The sequence below is a fragment of the Heterodontus francisci genome, chromosome 2, assembly GCF_036365525.1.
Source record: "Heterodontus francisci isolate sHetFra1 chromosome 2, sHetFra1.hap1, whole genome shotgun sequence".
Taxonomy (NCBI): domain Eukaryota; kingdom Metazoa; phylum Chordata; class Chondrichthyes; order Heterodontiformes; family Heterodontidae; genus Heterodontus; species Heterodontus francisci.
In genome coordinates, this window is record NC_090372.1 from 141698007 (window position 1) to 141719147 (window position 21141).

Consider the following 21141-nt stretch of genomic DNA (forward strand, 5'->3'; position numbering starts at 1 on the left):
CATACAGGCCAGACGGGTTGCACCTGAACAGAGCCGGGACTGAGTTCCTTGCGGGATGTTTTGCTAATGCTGTTGGGGAAGGTCTAAACTAGTTTGGTGGGGGATAGGGTCGACTCAGTTGAGACAAAATCAAAAATGAAAATGTGAGACAGAAAACTAATGGATGAGTCTGGAAGACAGAGGAAACAAAGGTTAGAAAATATAAAAAAGAGTTTGGCAGTGCTCAAGGGTATCTATTCCAATGCAAGGAGTATAGCAAATAAAGCCAATGAGCTGAGGGCACAGATAGATACGTGGCAAGTAAAGTCTGTATGAATCATCAATAAAATGTTTTCATACATTTTATGCTCTGTTCTGAAAAATAATCATGAAAATGCATTAAAACAGATAATCTTTACCTTAACAGATAATAGAATAAATCATAGCACTATTAGGAACCCAAAGACTGAGGTCAAACAGGAAAGAAATCACAATTCTGGGTGCGTAGTGAAGAAAAAATCTGTTTTAAACAAGAAGCACTTTACTACAAAAACAAAATACTGCAGATGCAGGAAATCTGAATGTATTACATTAGATGAAGTGTAGTAATGGCTATACCACATTAAACTGCAAGCTGAGAAACAGGACCATTAACAGACATTATTTGTCAGATAAAGGCAGCTGGTAACTAAGGACAAATCTTGGGTTGCTATGGGATCAGCAGAACAGAGTGGTACTGTCTTGGATAAGACCCCATTAAACTGCAACAAGTGACATGAATGATGAAGTAACTCCACTAAACTTTGAATCAAGCATGGACAAGGCATATAGGATTGCTCGAAGGAAGCAATCATTGAGATGTGCATATGAAAATTACATCAGGAAATGTGGACACAAAAAATATAAGAATGATTACAATATCGAGCTTTTTCATTGCTGTCGGCTAGGACAGAAGGATCTTAGTCTAATGGAAAGGAAGGCCGGAATTTTACGGTCCGCCACAGGAGCGGGCTGGTGGAGGGGGAGCCGCAAAATAGAGTGGGAGGCGGGGGTGCGTTCCCACTGCAATTTTACATGGGGCGGCAGCTGCGAGAGACAGCCCGCCCTCCCTAGGCCAATCAATCCCCAGTGGCCACTGAACTGTCACTTGAGGGCCTCCTCCCAGCGCCGCTGGTCAGGCAGCAAAAGCCCCCAGAACGCTGCCAGGTAAAAGCTCTTGCAGGCTGCGGGGCGGGGACCTCCTGATCGGGCACTGTACAGCACTCCCCAACACCCCCCCCACTTCCTAACAAACCCCCTTGCCACGCTGGGGACCAGCTGATTGTCCCAGGTGAGGCCCCAAAAACTTACCTTCTTTACCTTCTTTCCAGGGCCGTCGTCATTCTTGCTGCTGTTGGCTGGGTGCAGACCCAGCAGTGGCCACTGCTCCCAGCTGATTGGCTGGCAGCTCAGTTCGGCAGGACTTCCTGCCTCAAGGAGCTGGAAGTCCCGCCCAAGGCAAATTATGGGTCTGGGGAGTGACTCCCCAGGCGGCTGAGGCGGGCTTGTGCCTGACTTTTTGGCCGGTGGGTGGGGCCACCCGCCCAATGTAAATTTCCAGCCAAAGTGTCTAGATTCAACAGGCTTGGAGTGATTGTTGATTTGTGCGCTTGAAGACTCCAAGACAGATCTAGTTGTGTTTATTATTTAATCCATGCATTAATAGTTGAATAAAAGATAACATCTGTGAGAGATGTTGTATAATTGTGTTTCAGTAATGTGGATTCAAATCCACAAATACCACTTTAATACCCAATATAGGAGGTGCGACAGTCATTACTAATTCCTACCTGAGAGAAACCGTTTATTTACCCTAGACATTTCCACTTATTCATCTCAATTAAAAAAAAAGCAATCACAAAAAGGTGAACAGGCAGCAATTAACCTTCTATTATAGTATTTAATTATGCATTTCATTTCTTTGTTGAAAACTGAAACATCATTTATTAAAACCAAAAGGAGCCATCTAAATCTTTGAACCAAAAATGTCTGTAATTAAAGTACTGGATACTAACAAACAAAAATATTTAATTCCTATCAAATTTCTGATTTGGATGTCAGTTACACATAATATTTATGTTATTATTATTAGTCTAACCTAACTTTCTTATCGTAGGTAGTTACATTTATTTAGTAGCTGACATAAACTATAAATATTTTGCCAGTACAGTTGACAGTGTAAACCAAATCTTCAATAATTCTGATTCTAATTCTAATAGTTGCGATGAAAGGTCACTGACCTGAAACCTCTGCTTCTCTCTCCACAGATGCTGCCAGACCTGCTGAGAATTTCACTCCTCCCTCCTTCCCGCCAGTGTCATGCCTTGGATCTCCAAACGGAGATCTGAAGGCGCGAGAGTTCCAGCCACCGGCCAGAATATTGGCATGGGACGGCTGTTGGGTCACGGTAAGTTATTTTGCATTAATTTAAATGCATTTTAATATTTAAATGAAAGCTATGCTCTGGGACCGCACTGAGGCCTTGCCGCTGCTGGTAAAATGCTATGGGGCCTTCCCGGCGACGGGGGTCATGGTGGACCTCTCCCGGAAGTATTTTCCGGCCCTCCCACCATGACCCCTGACATCGGAGGCTGGTAAGATTCAGCCCCATAGACTCAACAGAAGGTTGGTAGTGAACTGTCACATACGGTTAAGCCAGGAATCTTGTGCCAGGTTCTGTTAACATTGAATGTTTAGTGTAGCATATGCATCATTTTCTATTTTCCAAGAAAAGATAGTTAAATCTGTAACACTGTTAAGTCTGCAGTGCATCATTGCTACTTATCCATTTACTGTTTAATAAAACTGTTTGGCAGTTTAAAAGCTAAGCCACAGTTTCATGGATAGTTTATTGGCCCATAATTTGCTAGCAGAGCAATGAACAGTGTTTGCCAGCAGTTAGACTTGCCCTTTCAAGTTTAATCTTGACTGTATTTTTACCGCAAGTTACTGTAGGTGCAAGCTAATAACGGCATAACGAGGGAAACTGGGCATCTGCACGTGAGTGACCAGGACAAGCTACTGTATTTCTCCTTAACAAGATTGAAGGATTGTGTAATGAACAGCAGAAGGACTGAGAAGGAAGTATAGAGTGTGTGAATTCAATGTCAAATCAGGTACAGAAAGAGAAATAAAGAGAGGGAAAGAAAGATTGAGTTAAGAGAGAGGGAAGAAAAGAGAAAAATAAAGGAAATGTTTTAACTTAGAATTTTAGACTTCAACAATTAAAACCTAAAGGAAGGAGATTCCATACTTGCAACAGTTAATTTTCAGTGCAAGAGATTCATTGGTAGTAATAAACACTTAGTGTATCTTTAAAATAATATGACAGTTAATTCAGGCCTAATGAAATAGATACGGACATTAAATGGCTTCAAGACAGGCTCCTTGTGTCATTTCCTACCGGTTTTAACTTTCTGTGGCAACCTTAGTTCATGTGTACTGGACAAGTGCAGCAGCATCATGATGTTTGATGCATTTCAATGAATTAAGTAGACAGTGAGGTGACATTTCTGTGAAGCTAACAACAGACAACTCTGCCGCTCTGACAAGAAATTTCGAGTTTTGGGTTTAACTGCACATCTGTCCTTGCCTGAAATTGTTGTAATATTTGTGCATAAAGAATGGTGAGCCCAATTGCCTCTCCATTATTTTGACAGAAAATTATAAGCCATTGTACTGTCTTCCAAAAAGAAGTGCATGGGATCTCCCAGTAAGCTGTTGTACAGGCTTTCCTTCTGTTCTGAGGTATGAGCAATGCTGGCAAGACCACATTTATTGCCCAGCCCTGCTTGTGAAGTTTGTGATTCTTTTGAGCCTTTGCAGCCCTTGTAGTAATGGTGCTCCTACAATGGTGTTAGGGAGGAATTCTCAGACTTTGACTCAACAACAATGAAGGAATATTGGTATAGGTCCAGGTTATGCACATGCGTGACTTAGATGTAACATTGCAGATGATGCCGTTCCCAAGAGCCTTGCTGCTCTTGTTTCCTTGATGAAAATGCAGACATCGGTATGTCATTAAATATTGGGAAACATAAAGCCATTGTTTTCAATCCCCGCTCCAAACTCCATTCCCGAGCTACCGACTGCACCATGCCAACAAAAAACCCATCAAAATGGGGGTCATGGTCTGAAGTTGTTAAACTCAATGTTGAGTCCAGAAGGCTGTGAAGTGCCTAATCGGAAGATGAAGTGCTGTTCCTCGAGCTTGCGTTGAGCTTCACTGGAACACTGCAGCAGGCCGAGGACAGAAATGTGGGTGTGAAAGCCGGGTGATGAAATAAAACTGCAAGCAACAGGAGGTTCGGGGTCATTCTTCGGGGTCTGCAAACTGAGCAGAGGTGTCCACAAAGTGGTCACCCAATCTGCGTTTGGTCTCCCCAGTGTAGAGGAGACCACATTGTGAGCGGCGAATACAGTATAGCAAATTGAAAGCAATACAAGTAAATCACTGCTACACCTGGAAGGAATGCTTGGGGCCTTGGATGTTGAGAAGAGAGGAGGTAAAAGGGAAGATGTTACACCTCCTGCGATTGCATGGAAAGATTCCATGGGAAGGGTGCAAGGTGTCGGGGGTGATGGCGGAGTGGACCAGGATATCACGGAGGGAACGATCCCTGCGGAATGCTGACAAGGAGGGGAAGATATGTTTGGTGGTAGCCTCATGCTGGAGGTGGCAGAAATGGCGGAGGATGATCCTTTGGAGGCTGGTGGTGTGCAAAACGAGGACAAGGGGAACCCTATCGTGGTTCTGGGAGGGCGGGGAAAGGGTGAGAACAGAAGCACAGAAAATGGGTCGGTTGAGGGCCCTGACAACCACAGTGAGGGGGGGAATCCTTGGTTGAGGAAAAAGGAAGACATATCAGAAGCGCTGTTGTGGTAGGTTGCATCATTAGAACAGATGCGATGCAGGTGGAGTAACTGGAAGAATAGAATGGAGTCCTTACAGGAGACAGCATGTGAGCAAGTATAGTTGAGGTAGCTGTGTGAGTCGGTGGGGTTATAATGAATATTAGTAAACAGCCTATCTCTAGAAATGGAGACAGAGAAGTTGAGGAAGTAAAGAGTAGTGTCGGAGATGGGCCATGTGAAGGTGAAAGGTGGAAATTGGAAGTGAAGTTGATGAGATTTTCCAGTTCGGGGCGGGAGTATAAAACGACACCAATACAGTCATCAATGTTCCGGAAAAAGAGTTGAGGGAGGGGGCCTGAGAAGGACTGGAACAAGGAATGTTCAACATACCCCATAAAAAGACAGTCTTAACCAGGACCCATGCAGGTACCCACAGCAACACCTTTTATTTGGAGAAAGTCAGTGGAGTTGAAGGAGAAGTTTTTCAAGGTAAGAACAAGTTCAGCCAGGTGGAAGAGGGTGGTTGTGGATGGAGGTTGGTTGGGCCTCTGTTCAAGGAAGAAGTAGAGAGCCCTCAGACTGTCCTGGTGGGGAATGGAGGTGTAGAAAGATTGGACATCACTAGTGAAGAGTAAAGAGAAGGCGGTTAGGGCCAGGAAACATTAAATTGATATATGGCAGGTAACAGCAGACTCCAGTTTTTAACTTCAAGGCCAGACCTACATTAGTATTCCAAGAAAAATAGTCAGATAAAAAGTGGAAAAGATAATGGCTATTTGGTTCCTTACAAGAGTATAATTTGGTAAATACTGTTCCATTTTGTAAAATGACTCATTACTAGTTGAAATTAAGTTGAAAGAAGTTATGGTATATATCCACATGGAAATAAATAAATCAGTATTGCAAGATTTCATTGGCAAATAAGAATAGCCCTGAAATCTTGCCTGTTGTGTTAAATATTGACCTTTACTTATATCTATCATAAAACAGGTGGCAAGTAGACACTGGAAATACGATAACAGGTTTGTGATAAAACACTAACGTGAACAATCATCTTCAAGAAGAAGCTAGCAATTGCTCAAATATAATTGAGAACCAAAGAGCATGAGTTAACAACAAAAGGAAGGAAGGGACTAATTTGACTTAATATAGTGCCTTTCACATCCTCAGAACATCTGAAGTGCTTCACAGCCAATGAAGTGCTTTTAAATTGTAGTCACAGTTGTAATGAAATGCAACAGCCTATTTCTGCACAGCAAGTTTTCACAAACTGAAATTAGATAAATCAACAGAGAATCCGTTTAAGTGTTGGTTGAGGAATAAATATTGACCAAGGCAAGAAGCTCCCCCAGTCTTCTTCAAATAGTGCCATGGGATCATTTATGTCTCAAAAGAGCAGACAGGACTTCGGTTTAACGTTTCCATCCACAAGGCAGCAGCTCCAATAGTGAAGAACTCCGTCAGTACTGCAATGAACTGTCAGCCTAGATTATGTGTTCAGGTCTGTGGAGTGGGTCTTGGAACCTTTTGATTCAGAGGAGAGAGTGCTACCACTAAAACACCTTGAATGAGCAGGAGACAGGCTATGCTGTTCTGACAAATGGAATTACTGACCGCACAGTGGTGTATTTTTGACATTGGAGGTTCAGAGACCAGAATTTAACTTACTGGAAAGCTACAAATAGGTTACGAATATCCTAAATGGACTTAAAAGGTTGGAGCCAGTTCAATTGATTCATTCCATTCCAATGTCATATGATATATAATCACATACAAGTCAGAAATTGATGAGTCAGCATGTCAGAAGGACAAAGAACAAAGAACAGTACAGCACAGGAACAGGCCACTCTGCCCTCCAAGCCTGCGCCAATCTTGATTCCTGCCTAAACTAACACCTTCTGCACTTCCGGGGCCCGTATCCCTCTATTCCCATCCTATTCATATATTTGTCAAGATGTCTTTTAAACGTGGCTATCGTATCTGCTTCCACCACCTCCCCTGGCAGCAAGTTCCAGGCACTCACCACCCTCTGTGTAAAAAACTTGCCTCGCACATCCCCTCTAAACTTTGCCCCTCGCACCTAAAACGTATGTCCCCTAGTAACTGACTCTTCCACCCTGGGAAAAAGCTTCTGACTATCCACTCTGTCCATGCCGCTCATAACTTTGTAAACCTCTATCATGTTGCCCCTCCACCTCCGTCGTTCCAGTGAAAACAATCCGAGTTTTTCCAACCTCTCCTCATAGCTAATGCCCTCCAGACCAGGCAACATCCTGGTAAACCTCCTCTGTACCCTCTCCAAAGACTCCACGTCCTTCTGGTAGTGTGGCGACCAGAATTGCACGCAATATTCTAAGTGTGGCCTAACTAAGGTTCTGTACAGCTGCAACATGACTTGCCAATTTTTATACTCTATGCCCCGACCAATGAAGGCAAGCATGCCATATGCCTTCTTGACTACCTTATCCACCTGCGTTGCCACTTTCAGTGACCTGTGGACCTGTACGCCCAGATCTCTCTGCCTGTCAATACTCCTAAGGGTTCTGCCATTTACTGTATACCTCCCACCTGCATTAGACCTTCCAAAATGCATTACCTCACATTTGTCCGGATTAAACTCCATCTGCCATTTCTCCGCCCAAGTCTCCAACCGATCTATATCCTGCTGTATCCTCTGACAATCCTCATCATCATCCGCAACTCCACCAACCTTTGTGTCGTCCGCAAACTTACTAATCAGACCAGCTACATTTTCATCCAAATCATTTATATATACTACAAACAGCAAAGGTCCCAGCACTGATCCCTGCGGAACACCACTAGTCACAGCCCTCCATTCAGAAAAACACCCATCCACTGATACCCTCTGTCTTCTGTGACTGAGCCAGTTCTGTATCCATCTTGCCAGCTCACCTCTGATCCCATGTGACTTCACCTTTTGCACCAGTCTGCCATGCGGGACCTTGTCAAAGGCTTTACTGAAGTCCATATAGACAACATCCACCGCCCTTCCCTCATCAATCATCTTCATCACTTCCTCAAAAAACTCAATCAAATTAGTAAGACACGACCTCCCCTTCACAAAACCATGCTGTCTCTCGCTAATAAGTTCATTTGTTTCCAAATGGGAATAAATCCTGTCCCGAAGAATCCTCTCTAATAGTTTCCCTACCACTGACGTAAGGCTCACCGGCCTATAATTTCCTGGATTATCCTTACCACCCTTCTTAAACAAAGGAACAACATTGGCTATTCTCCAGTCCTTTGGGACCTCACCTGTAGCCAATGAGGATGCAAAGATTTCTGTCAAGGCCCCAGCAATTTCTTCCCTTGCCTCCCTCAGTATTCTCGGGTCGATCCCATCAGGCTCTGGGGACTTATCTACCTTAATGCTTTGCAAGACACCCAACACCTCCTCCTTTTTGATAATGAGATGACTGAGACTATCTGCACTCCCTTCCCTAGGCTCATCATCCACCAAGTCCTTCTCCTTGGTGAATACTAATGCAAAGTACTCATTTCGCACCTCACCCATTTCCTCTGGCTCCACGCATAGATTCCCATCTCTGTCCTTGAGTGGGCCAACCCTTTCCCTCGTTACCCTCTTGCTCTTTATATATGTATAAAAAGCCTTGGGATTTTCCTTAATCCTGTTTGCCAATGACTTTTCATGACCACTTTTAGCCCTCCTAACTCCTTGCTTAAGTTCCTTCCTACTGTCGTTATATTCCTCAAGTGCTTCATCTGTTCCTAGCCTTCCAGCCCTTACAAATGCTTCCTTTTTCTTTTTGACTAGGCTCACAATATCCCATGTTATCCAAGCTTCCCGAAACTTGCCACACTTGTCTTTCTTCCTCACAGGAACATGCTGGTTCTGGATTCTAATCAGCTGACGTTTGAAAGACTCCCACATGTCAGATGTTGATTTACCCTCAAACAGCCGCCCCCAATCTAAATTCTTCAGTTCCTGCCTAAGAAAAAGATTAAAGGAAAATAGAATATGACAATAAACTAAAAAACAGACTGTAAAAACTTCTAGAGGTTTGTAAAAAGGAAAAGATTAGCAAAGATAAATGTGGGTCCATGGAGAATTTATAGTGGGGAATAAGGAAATGACAGAGAAACTAAACAAATACTTTGTGTCTGGCTTCATGGAGGAAAATACGTCAAACTCAGAAATAATGGAGAATCAAGGGACTAGCGTAAATGAAGAACTGCAAGATATTAATATTAGTAAAAAAAATAGTCCTAAAGAAATTAATGGGACTTAAAGTAGATAAATTCCCTGGACCTGATGATCTACATCCCAGAGTGTTAAAAGAGGTGGCTGTAGAGACAGTAGATGCATCAGTGGTCATCTTTCAAAATTCTACAGACTCTGGAATGGTTCCTGCAGACTGAAAGGTCGCAAATGTAATGCCACCATTTAAGAAAGGAGGGAGAGAGAAAACAGGGAACTACAGATCTGTTAGCCTAACATCAGTCATAGGGAAAAGGTTAGCATCTATAATAAAGGATGTGACAACAGGATACTTAGAAAATAGTGGTAGGAATAGGCAGAGTCAACATGGATTTATGAAAGAGAAATCATGTTTAACAAACCGGTTGGACTTTTTTGAGGATTTAATTAGCAGAATAGATAAGGGGGAACCGGTGGATGTGGTATACTTAGCTTTTCAGAAAGCTTTTGATAAGTTGCCACACAAGAGGTTAATAAACAAAATTAGAGCACATGGGATTGGGGGGAATATACTGGCATGGATTGAGAACTGGTAATGGACAAAAAACAGAGAGTAGGAATGCACGGGTCATTTTTGAATTGGTAGGCTATGACTGGTGGGGTACCGCAAGGATCAATGCTTGGGCCCCAGCTATTCACCATCTTTATCAATGATTTGGAAGTGGGGATTAAATATAATATTTCCAAGTTTGCAGATGACACAAAACTCGGTGGAAGTATGAGTTGTGAGGAGAATGCAAAGGCACTTCAAGGGGATTCGGAGAAGCTAAGCGAATGGGCAAAAATTTGGCTGATAGAATACAAAGTGGAGAAATGTGAGGTTATCCACTTTGGTAGGAAAAATAGAAATACAGAGTATTTCTTAGATGGTGAGAGGCTGGGAAGTGTTTCATTTCAAACGGACTTGGGTGTCATTGTTCGTGAGTCACTGAAAGCTACCTGCAGGTGCAGCAAGCAATTAAGAAGGCAAATTGTATGTTGGCCTTCATTACAAGAGGATTTGAGTATAGAAGTAAAAATATCTTACTGAAATTATATAGAGCCTTGGTGAGACTGCACCTGGAGTATTGGGGGCACTTTTGGTCTCCTTACCGAAGGAAAGATATACTTTCCATAAAGGGAATGCAATGAAAGGTCACCAAACTAATTCCTGGGATGGAGGGATTGTCCTATGAGGAAAGATTAAATAGACTGGGCCTTTATTCTCTGGAGTTTAGAAGAATGAGAGGTGATCTTATTCAAACATACAAAATTCCTACAGTGCTCGACAGGGTAGATGCAGGAAGGATGTTTCCCCTGGTTAGGGAGTCTGGAACCAGGGGACATAGTCTCAGAATAAGGGGCAGTTTAGGACTGAGATGAGGAGGAATTTCTTCACACAGAGGATGGTGAATCTTTGGAATTCTCTGTGCCAGAGGGTTGTGGAGGCTCATTGGTTGAGTATGTTCAAGACTGAGATCGTTGGATTTCTACATATTCAAAACATCAAGGGTTACAGGGACAGTGCAGGAATGGTGTTAAAGTAGAATATCAATCCTGATCTCATTGAATGGTGGAGTGGGCTCGAAGGGCTGAATGGCCATTTCCTGCTCCTAGTTCTTATGTTCTTATGTCAGGGTGGCCTCTTTCCCCACACACAGGCTATGAAGGTAATCTGCTAGAAACAGTAATAGTGAGTGCAGCAAAAGATTGAATGGTTAAAAGGGAAAGGTGAACTGAGGATGGTGGCCTGCCTGCCAGAGCAGCTGGCCCAATCAGAGGGCTGGCAGCTCAGCAGCACCTCTGCTAGCGGTGGCCACTGCTGAGGTTGCAAGAGAAAGGAGAGTGCCCCTCGCCATGGATATATCCCAGCGGTGGCACCTAACCTGCGTGTAGCCATTGCCGCTGGGGGACCCCTCCTTGGATCATGGAGCCGCCATTAAGGGAAACTGCCCCAGGAACCCACTGAGGTCTTCCCATCTGATGGTGAACCTGCTTGACCCGGGCAAAATGCCAGTAGGGATGGGAAGTGGCACTTAATTGGGGCTTAAGTTGCTTAATTGGCTGCCCAGTGGGCAGCTGCACTGTTGAGGTTCCTGCTGCTTGTAATATACTATGGAGGCGTGAAGACATCAGGCTCCCCTCCCAACCTCTTCCTTTGTCATATTACTGGGCCTCCTGTCACCCAGCCTGTCTCCAAAGGACTGGGAAATTTCACCTCATTGTGTCTTTGCACTTCTGCTTCAAGGAAAAAGGTACTTCCTACCATACGTCAGGTGAGAAGCAAATGTACGGTTAAATGTGAATATTCAAAGGTTGTTCAAGTTGTGCCACTCTACCACTCGCTTCACGAAGAGAGCATCTTGCACATCGCTCCCTGTGTTTTTTGCTGTATTTGCCCATTAATTGCTAATTAAACTCACCACAGAAAGTTAAGTATCGTCATTGCATATGCAAGTACCCCTTTAAACAACATGACACTTGTTAAAAACTGACAAACAAGCTCTCTGGCACTGAAAATTAACTGCTACAAGTGTGGAGTCTTGTTACTTCAGGTTTTGAATTTTGAGACAAGATGTAAAACATACCAAATTTAATTTTTTCTTACTTTTTCTGTTTCTTTTATCGTCACTCATAATTCAATCTTCTTTTGAAAGCGTCTACAGTGTATTTGAACATAACATCAGGACAATTCTCTCCCCATTTAGTTTTAAATGTTGCATTTGTTGGAAATATAGATTTTGTTTGCAGTTTATAGGATATTTGTACATTAATGTAGGTACCACATGTTTTATGTTATCAAGTAAAATAGCTTTAATTAAATGAAGCAATCAATGGAAAGCCAGTACAGTTCCATAACAAATATTACACACACTTGGTATTCAGTTCATTATTCATGTCAGGAAATACTTGCCTCAGAATTTACTTGTCTCATCTTATTGCAGATTACTTCAGAACTTGAGAGTGTAGGAAAAGGGCAATGATAATATATGATGGCCATTGGGTTACTAAAAGATAAAATGCTACAACAAAACGAAACCCAAGTGTAACTTTTCAATTTACTCTTTGGCAGCTCCTGAGGGAAAGCTCAGAGAAGTTATATTTATGAGCTGGCCTTCAAGTATGCCTGTTTTCCTCAGTGGCGTAGCCAATATTTATACTTTAGCCAACACTGCTAAAATATGTTATCTGGTTATTATCACATTGTTGTTTGTGGAAATTTACCCTATATAAATTAGCTGCCGTGTTTCCTACATTACAACAGTGACTGCACTTCAAAAGTACTTCATTGGTTGTAAAGCACTTTGGGATGTCCTGAGGTCGTAAAAGCCACTCTATAAAGGTAAGACTTTCTTTTTCCATTTCAATCTATTTGGTGAAATATTAATTGTTTGTTCTCCTACCAACCTCTGCTGAGACAAAAGCACCAGAAATGAAGTGGAATGTTCACAATGGAGTCACATTTTCCTTACAGGAAATTAAACTTATGTCCTTTTTTGTATTCCACTGCTCCTTTCATGATTGGCAACCATGCCTTCACCATCTAGGCCCCATACTCTGAAGTTACTGCCCTAAACCTCTCCAATCCCTCTTCTACTCTAAGATCCTCCCGAAAATCCATCTCTTTCACCAAACATTTGGTCACTTCTCCTAAAATCTCTTTCATGGCTCTATTTTTGTCTAATCATGTCTCTGTGAAGTGACTTGGGGAGCTTTCTATATTAATGGCAATATATAAATGCATTTTGTTGTTTCGATGACAGAAATATTGTCTTTTTAATGGAACAGTCCAAGTGGAATTCTCTCCTGCCCACTGTTTAGTCCAGATGCACTAGTGATTTCTTGGAACCTCCTTGTGTGTAAAATATTTCTCATTGTACAGAGGAGAGTATAATGTTCTCCACATGATTCTTTTGGCACCCCAAATTGTATATCACAAATTATCTTATTCCTCCAAACTATATTCACAGATAGATATAGGACTCTTATCTTTTAAACTTTTCTGATAGGTCTACACAACATAATCAAATTTATGACTCTTCTGAACACTGAAGTTGTTAATAGTGAAACAGAGCAGTGGACAGACACAAACTTAACTTGGGTACAGTAGTGAAATAAACTGCCTGAAAAGAACAATATAATTAGAGAATGGAAGCAAACTGTTATCGGAACATAGGGCTGGATTTTATGTTGGGTGGATGGGAGCTGGCTGTGAAAGTTGGTGGCAAACCCACTTCCGTCTAGCCTGAGGATGTGTCCTGCATTTTAAGGGTAATTGTTTCGAGGCGGGACTTCCACCCGCTTGAGAGAGGAAGTCCCGCCTCATTGAGTTGCCAACCAATCAGCAGGCTGGCAGCTCTTAGTCCCAGCAGCGCCACCAGGAGCTGTAAGTTTGGGTTGCCTTGTCGGTGGTAATCGGTCGGGCCCCAGCAAGGCAAAGGTGGTTGTTTGGGGGGACGGGGAGGCGTCTTGGGACCTGGGGGTAGTTTGGGAAGTGGGGCCGGCCCTCAATTGGGCACCCGGTGCCCAATTATCAGGGCCCAAACCCAGGGCACTGAGTGGCTGCCAGCTTTTACCAGGCGGCCTTTCCCGGCTTCAAGATGCCCGCTTGCCAAAAGGCGGGCGAAGGCCGTTAAGTGGCCAATTGGCAACTTAATGACCTTGATTGGCCTGGGGCAGGCGGCCGTTTTTCGCCTCCTGCTCCATTTTACGTTACCCTCCCGCCACCATCCGGCTCGTTGGGGTACGGTAAAAGTCCGGCCATAGGAGCAGGAGTAGGCCATTCAGCCCATCGAGCCTGCTCCACCACTTAATACGATCTTGGATGATCATCCACTTCAATGCCTTTTTCCCACATTATCCCCATATCCCTTTATGTCATTGGTATTTAGACAGCCCTCTGGGGTAGAGAATTCCAAAGATTCACAATTCTCTGAGTAAAGAAATTTCTCCTCATCTCTGTCCTAAGTGGCTTCCCCCTCATTGTATCCCCTGGTTCTAGACTCCCCAACCAGGGCAAACATCTTACCTGCATCTACCCTGTCTATCCCCTTAAGTATTTGTAGGTTTCAATAAGATCACCTCTCATTCTTTGAAACTCTGGAGAATACAGGCCCAGTTTCCCAATCTCTCTTCATAGGTCAGTCCCGCCATCCCAGGAACAAATCTGGTGAACCTTCAATGCACTCCCTCTATGGTAATAATATCCTTCCTAAGGTAAGGTAAGGGGACCAAAACTACACATAGTACTCCAGATGTGGTCTAACCAAGGTTCTGTACAATTGAAGAAAGACTTCACTACTCCTGTATAAAATCCTCTTGCGATAAAGGCTAATATACATTAGCCTTCTTAATTGCTTGCTGCACCTGCATGTTAGCTTTCACTGTCTCATTGACAAGGACATCCAGGTCCCTTTGTACATCTACACTTTCTAATCTCTTACCATTTAAGAAATACTCTGCACATCTATTCCTCCAACCAAAGTGGATAACCTCACATTTTTCCGCATTATATTCCATCTGCCACGTTCTTGCCCACTCACTAAGTCTGTCCAAATACCCTTGAAGCTGCTTTGCATCTTCCTCACAACACACTGTCATCTGTGAACTTGGCAATATTACATTTGCTCCCCACATCCAAATCATTGATATTGTGAACAGCTGGGGCCCAAGTACTGATCTTTGCGACACGCCACTAATCTCAACCTGCCAACACGAGAACGACCCTTTATTCTTACTTGCTGTTTTATGCCTGTTAACCAATGAGGCCTAAAGTACACTTATTAATATTTTGCCTATTTCCCTGAATGAGATTTTAACATAACAAAGTGATTATAAGCAGTAATGAGTAGGGGAGGGTGATGACAGTAAAGGTTTGAGTGGAGGAAGATTTGAGGAAGATGCTAAACCATTAGTATGCATATAGGGGAGTGAGACATTTATACATAGTAGAAGCATCGACCGAGTTGGTTCAAAGAGGGAGCTCCAGACAATGCTCAGTGACTATGTGGATCTCATGCAACAAAATAATAAATACAAAGATTTACAGAGGAACCAATGATGGTAATTTTTTTCAAAGGGGGGTATAGTTTTAATTCTATTTGCATGATTTATGTAGTTTATGCAGTCCATAAGAAAAATATAGCAACTTTTTTTAAAAATTGAATCAAACAGGTATTAAGGGATGTGAGTAGTCCCCACTGTTCTCCTACCAACTGACTGTAATTATGTTTTGTTTAATATGATGAGTTAGCCCCTGAGTGTTTTACTTGCCAAATAAACAGACAGTGACAGGTTTTCTTTTAAGTTTAAAACAGAAGATTAACTATTTATTGAATAATATTCAGTCCCTGAAATGTTCACAACACCACTCATGCACACATTCACTCTCACATACACTCTCAGGAGAAGATAGATAGAAGGTAAAGGGTAAGAGTTCAAGGTGTGGTAGGTGTTTATGGTTTATGCTACACCTGTTGATTCTTCTAAATAGGACAGTCCTTTTTAAAGACGCAGGCCTTGGTGTTTGTAGTCTTGAACTTATTGAGGTGTTGTAGATTTTTGGTGGTTAAGATTTCAGGCTGCAGATGGCAGTCACTTTCAATTCTCTGCTGCACCAAATTGAACAGTAGAATTATTCTTTTTCTTTGGCCTCCTTGTCTCGAGAGACAATGAGTGCCTAGAGGTGGTCAGTGGTTTGTGAAGCTGTGCCTGGAGTGGCTATAAAGGCCAATTCTCGAGTGACAGACTCTTCCACAGGCGCTGCAGATAAAATTGGTTGTCGGGGCAGTTACACAGTTGGCTCTCTCTTTGCACTTCTGTCTTTCTTCCTGCCAACTGCTGAGTCTCTTCGACTCGCCACTCTTTAGCCCCGCCTTTATGGCTGTCTGCCAGCTCTGACGATCATTGGCAACTGACTCCCATGACTTGCGGTTAATGCCACAGGACTTCATAACGCGTTTGTAGACGTCTTTAAAGCAGAGACATGGACGGCCGGTGGGTCTGATACCAGTGACGAGCTTGCTGTACAATGCGTCCTTGGGGATCCTGACATCTTCCATGCAGCTCACATGGCCACTGTAGAATTAGCAGTAAGGCTTCTTCTTGTTTAGGCTGGATCTTTCCACAGCCCTTGGCTAGATTGCTTTTCTGTGCTATTGCTGTGATCTCTCTCTCTCTCCAGAGGGTTACCATTTAAGGTAACAATTCATCATATTAGCATTTCTGGTACCTGACACACGGGGCTGAATTTTACGCCCGGCAGACGGGAGCTGACCACCAATGTAAAAGTCAGTGGCGAGCCCGCTCCACCCAACCTGGGGATCTGTCCCGCATTCTACGGGTGTCCGGGGCGGGACTTCCACCCGCTTGAGGGACTAAGTCCCACCTCATTCTGCTGCCGGCTAATCACCGGGCCGGCAGTTCTTATTCCCAGCAGCGCCACCGGGAGCAGTGGCCACTGCTGCGACTGCAGCCCAGCTGAGGACATGGAGCCGGGAGTGCAAGTAAGTTTGGTTTGCCTCGTCGGGGAAAACGGTCTCGCCCCAGTGAGGCAAGGGTGGTCATTTGGAGGAAAGGGAGGTTGGCGTCTCGGGTCCTGGGGGTGGTGGGGAAGCGGGGGCTGCCCTCAATCAGGAATCCTGTGCCCGTTTATCTGAGCCCACCCCCGGGGTGCTGAGAGGCCACCAGCTTTCACTGGGTGGCCTTTCATATCTTCCAGATGCCCCCTTGCCATGGGTAAAATTCCCGTGGAGGCAGGTGAAGGCCCTTAAGTGACCACATTGAATAAAGTTTATATCTTAAGTGACCACTTAAGGGCCTTGATTAGCCTGGGGTGGACAGCTCATTTCTCATACCCACCCCCTAACTGGCCCATGTAAAGTGTGGCAGAGGCATGAGCGGATCGGGAAGGCCTCTCAGAGCCTCCCACTCAATTTTACACCACCCTGCCCCACCCCACCACCGTCCAGCTCGCTGGGGTGGCGTAAAATTCTGGCCATGGTCTCCTCCCCTGATGTGATCACACAATGGACCACAATGTGGAATCCATGGCCGTCCATTAGTCTGGATGAGTATCATTGTTATGATGTGTCTACTTCACATCTTCTTTGTCTCAGAAGAAATCCCTTCAATTCAGGAAACTTTCTTGATGGTGCAGTCAACATCTCTTAGTCTGGAATGTATTCTTTTGTCCTTTCGAGATAGTGAGCCAACTTGTGAATACACAGGCCAGGTCATCTGACCTTCAGTGGCCATTTTCCAGCACACTAACTTTTCCTTTAAAAAGTGACAATTTCAAAGATTCCACATTGAATAAAGTTTATATCTTAAAAGTAGGAATATGATGTGTCTTTACTGGGCATGACAGACAATATAAACTGTCTCAACTGTAAAATTTGAAAAAGGAGTAATACTGGAAAGGACACAATATAATACATGTCTGACAATTCCAGGAACAGGCACTTCATATGTCTCTGCCTCTTACTGAAGTTATTTAATTGATTAGTGTATTTCTCCTGTAGATTAAAAAATTTATGAAAACTTCAATATGTCAGCAATCATGTTTCAAGATGAGAATATTAATCTTCTATTAGAGTATTAATATCAAACTAGTTTTTGAAATCAAATAATGAATGATTGTAGTGCACAAAATTGGTTCATTTTCTTTGTGCAAAGTAATAGAACATCATTTTAACTAACTCCATTATCCTAATGAGAACAGCTTCTAATGGTTGGTGCAACATAATGAGGAGCTGCCCTAATGGCTGGTGAAATATCCAATTGATTAATGAGTTTGTCCTTGTGTCTTTGTGTGTCACTCTAACTTAATGGATCAAAGCAGACAGAAGCACAATACAAACACTTATCACAAAACTTTGCTTTATCTTTTTCCTTATTTTTCCTTCCCAACAAACACTAACATATAACCTGATCATTGTTGGAATTACACAGAATAGACAGCATAGAAACAAACTATTCGGCCCAACTAGTCTATGCTGGTGTTGCATTTCGTTCATTCCAGCTACCTCATTTCAGCCTTTCAGCATTTCTTTCTATTCCCTTTACTCTCAGGTACTTGTCTAGTTTCGTTTTGAAGGTATCTAAGCCATTTGCCTCAGCAACTTTCTGTGGTAGTGAGTTCTATATTCCAGCCACTCAGTGAAGAAATTTCTCCTTATTTTCCTGCTGGATTTATTAGTAATCTGTATTCATGGCCCCTGTTTTGGATTCTCGCACAAGTGGAAGCATTGGGCTGAATTTTGTTGAGGTCTCGACATCGGGATCCGTGGTGGGGGAGAGGGGGGCCCCAGAAGATCATACCGGCAGTGGCCTGCCAAAAAGCCCGACGCCGGGAGTGCTGGCCTCTACCTTCCTGGCAGCGGTGAGGCTCCATGGCGGCAACCCACCGGCCACCCCAACCCCTCCGCTGGTCAATGGAACCCGACTTTAAATATTTAAATAAAATAAATGAATACACTTAAATAAAATTGACAGTGATCATACCAGCTGCCCGGGATCTTCTGTGCGGCAGCCAACAGTCACATGCCTTCACTTTCTCGTCCAGGGAAAACTAGTGCCACCGAGGTGGGAAAGGGGGGTACTTAGGATTTTTAGTGTATTGGGGGGAGGAGGTGGGAGACGGGATCAAATCAGCATGTATAGTGTAGGGGAAGGGGGAAAGGGTGACCTCTGCACATTGAACAGTTGTGTGGGTTGTGTGTGTGTGTGAAGGTCATATCTTCCTTGCAAGTGTTTTGGGGGGTTGGTGGGGGGGGGGTGCAGTAAGAGAGAATCTATTATATGTAAGTGTTATGGGGGGGTAATATTTCTTTTGCAGTGTACTGTGGGGGTACGGATTTAAATATTTAAATTTAGCGGCAGGTCTGGCCGCCCTTTAAAAAGGGCACCAGGGCCTGCGCAGAGGCAGCTGACTCCATTGCCAGCATCACAGAGCCCACCCCCACAACATGATGGGGAGGGGGGGTGGCCTGACCAGCGTATTATCTTTTTTTTTAATTCATTCATGGGATGTGGGCATCACTGGCCAGGCCAGCATTTGTTGCCCATCCCTAATTGCCCTGGAGAAGGTGGTGGTGAGCTGCCTTCTTGAACCGCTGCAGTCTATTTGGGGTAGGTATACCCACAGTGCTGTTAGGAAGGAAGTTCCAGGATTTTGACCCAGCGACAGTGAAGGAACGATGATATAGTTCCAATTCAGTATGGTGTGTGACTTGGAGGGGAACTTGTAGGTGGTGGTGTTCCCATGTATTTGCTGCCCTTGTCCTTCTTGTTGGTAGAGGTCGTGGGTTTGGAAGGTGCTGTCTAAGGAGCCTTGGTGCATTGCTGCAGTGCATCATGTAGATGGTACACACTGCTGCCACTGTGCGTCGGTGGTGGAGGGAATGAATGTTTGTAGATGGGGTGCCAATCAAGCGGGCTGCTTTGTCCTGGACAGTGTCGAGCTTCTTGAGTGTTGTTGGAGCTGCACCCATCCAGGCAAGTGGAGAGTATTCCATCACACTCCTGACTTGTGCCTTGTAGATGGTGGACAGGCTTTGGAGAGTCAGGAGGTGAGTTACTCGCCTCAGGATTCCTAGCCTCTGACCTGCTCTTGTAGCCACGGTAATTATATGGCTACTCCAGTTCATTTTCTGGTCAATGATAACCTCCACAATGTTGATAGTGGGGGATTCAGCGATGGTAATGCCGTTGAATGTCAAGGGGAGATGGTTAGATTCTCTCTTGTTGAGATGGTCATTGCCTGGCACTTGTGTGGCGCGAATGTTACTTGCCACTTATCAGCCCAAGCCTGGATATTGTCCAGGTCTTGCTGTATTTCTACACGGACTGCTTCAGTATCTGAGGAGTCACGAATGGTGCTGACCATTGTGCAATCATCTTGAGCTGCTGCACGCTAGAACGCGGTGGCATGGCAGCACAAGGCCCGCATGTGTGAGCCACCATTTTATCTGCCTGCCACCACTCCCAGTGGCAGGAACGTTAAATCCAACCCATTCTCTCCATGTCTACCCTGTCCAATACATTCATAATTTTAAAGACTTCTATCAGGTCACCTCTAAAGCTTATCTTTTCTAAAGAAAAAATCCACATCCTGTTCAATCTTTCCCCATAGCTATAATCGCCATCCTTGTCAATATTTTTTGCACTTTCTCTGGTACTTCTATGTCCTTTTATATAGCATGGAGATCAGAAAGCACACAATAATCTATTTGTGGCCTGATCAAGATCTATATCACAGAATCGCAGAATCGTTACAGTGCAGAAGGAGGCCATTCGGCCCATCATGTCCGCACCGGCTCTCTGAAAGAGCAACTCCCTCAGTTCCATTCCCCTGCCTTCTCCCCGTAACCCTGCACATCCTTCCTTTTCATATAACTGTCCAATTCCCTTTTGAATGCTTCAATTGAACCTGCCTCCACCACGTTTTCAAGTAGCGCATTCCAGACCTTAACCGCTCGCTGCGTGGAAAAGATTTTCCTCTGGTCACTTTTGCTTCTCTTACCAAATACTTTACATCGCTGCCCTCTCATTTTCGATCCATTCACAAGTGGGAACAGTTTCTCTCCATCTACTGTACAGACGCCTCATGATTTTGAATATCTCTATCAAATCATCTCTCAGCCTTTTCTTCTCCAATGAAAACAGTCCTAACTTCTCCAATCTATCTTCATAACTGAAGTTCCTCATCCCTAGAACCATTCTTGTGAATCTTTTCTGTACTCTCTCCAATGCCCTCATGTCTTTCCTCAAGTGCAGCGCCCAGAACTGGACACAATACTCCAGCTGAGGCCGAACTACTGTCTTATACAAGTTCAACATAACTTCCTTGCTCTTGTACTCTATGCCCCTATTAATAAAGCCCAGGACACTGTATGCTTTATGAAACACTCTCTCAACCTGTCCTGCCACTTTCAATGACTTATGCACTGATACACTCAGGTCCCTCTGTTCCTGCACCCCCTTTAGATTTGTACCCTATATTGTATCTCCATGTTCTTCCTACCAAAATCAATCACTTCACATTTCTC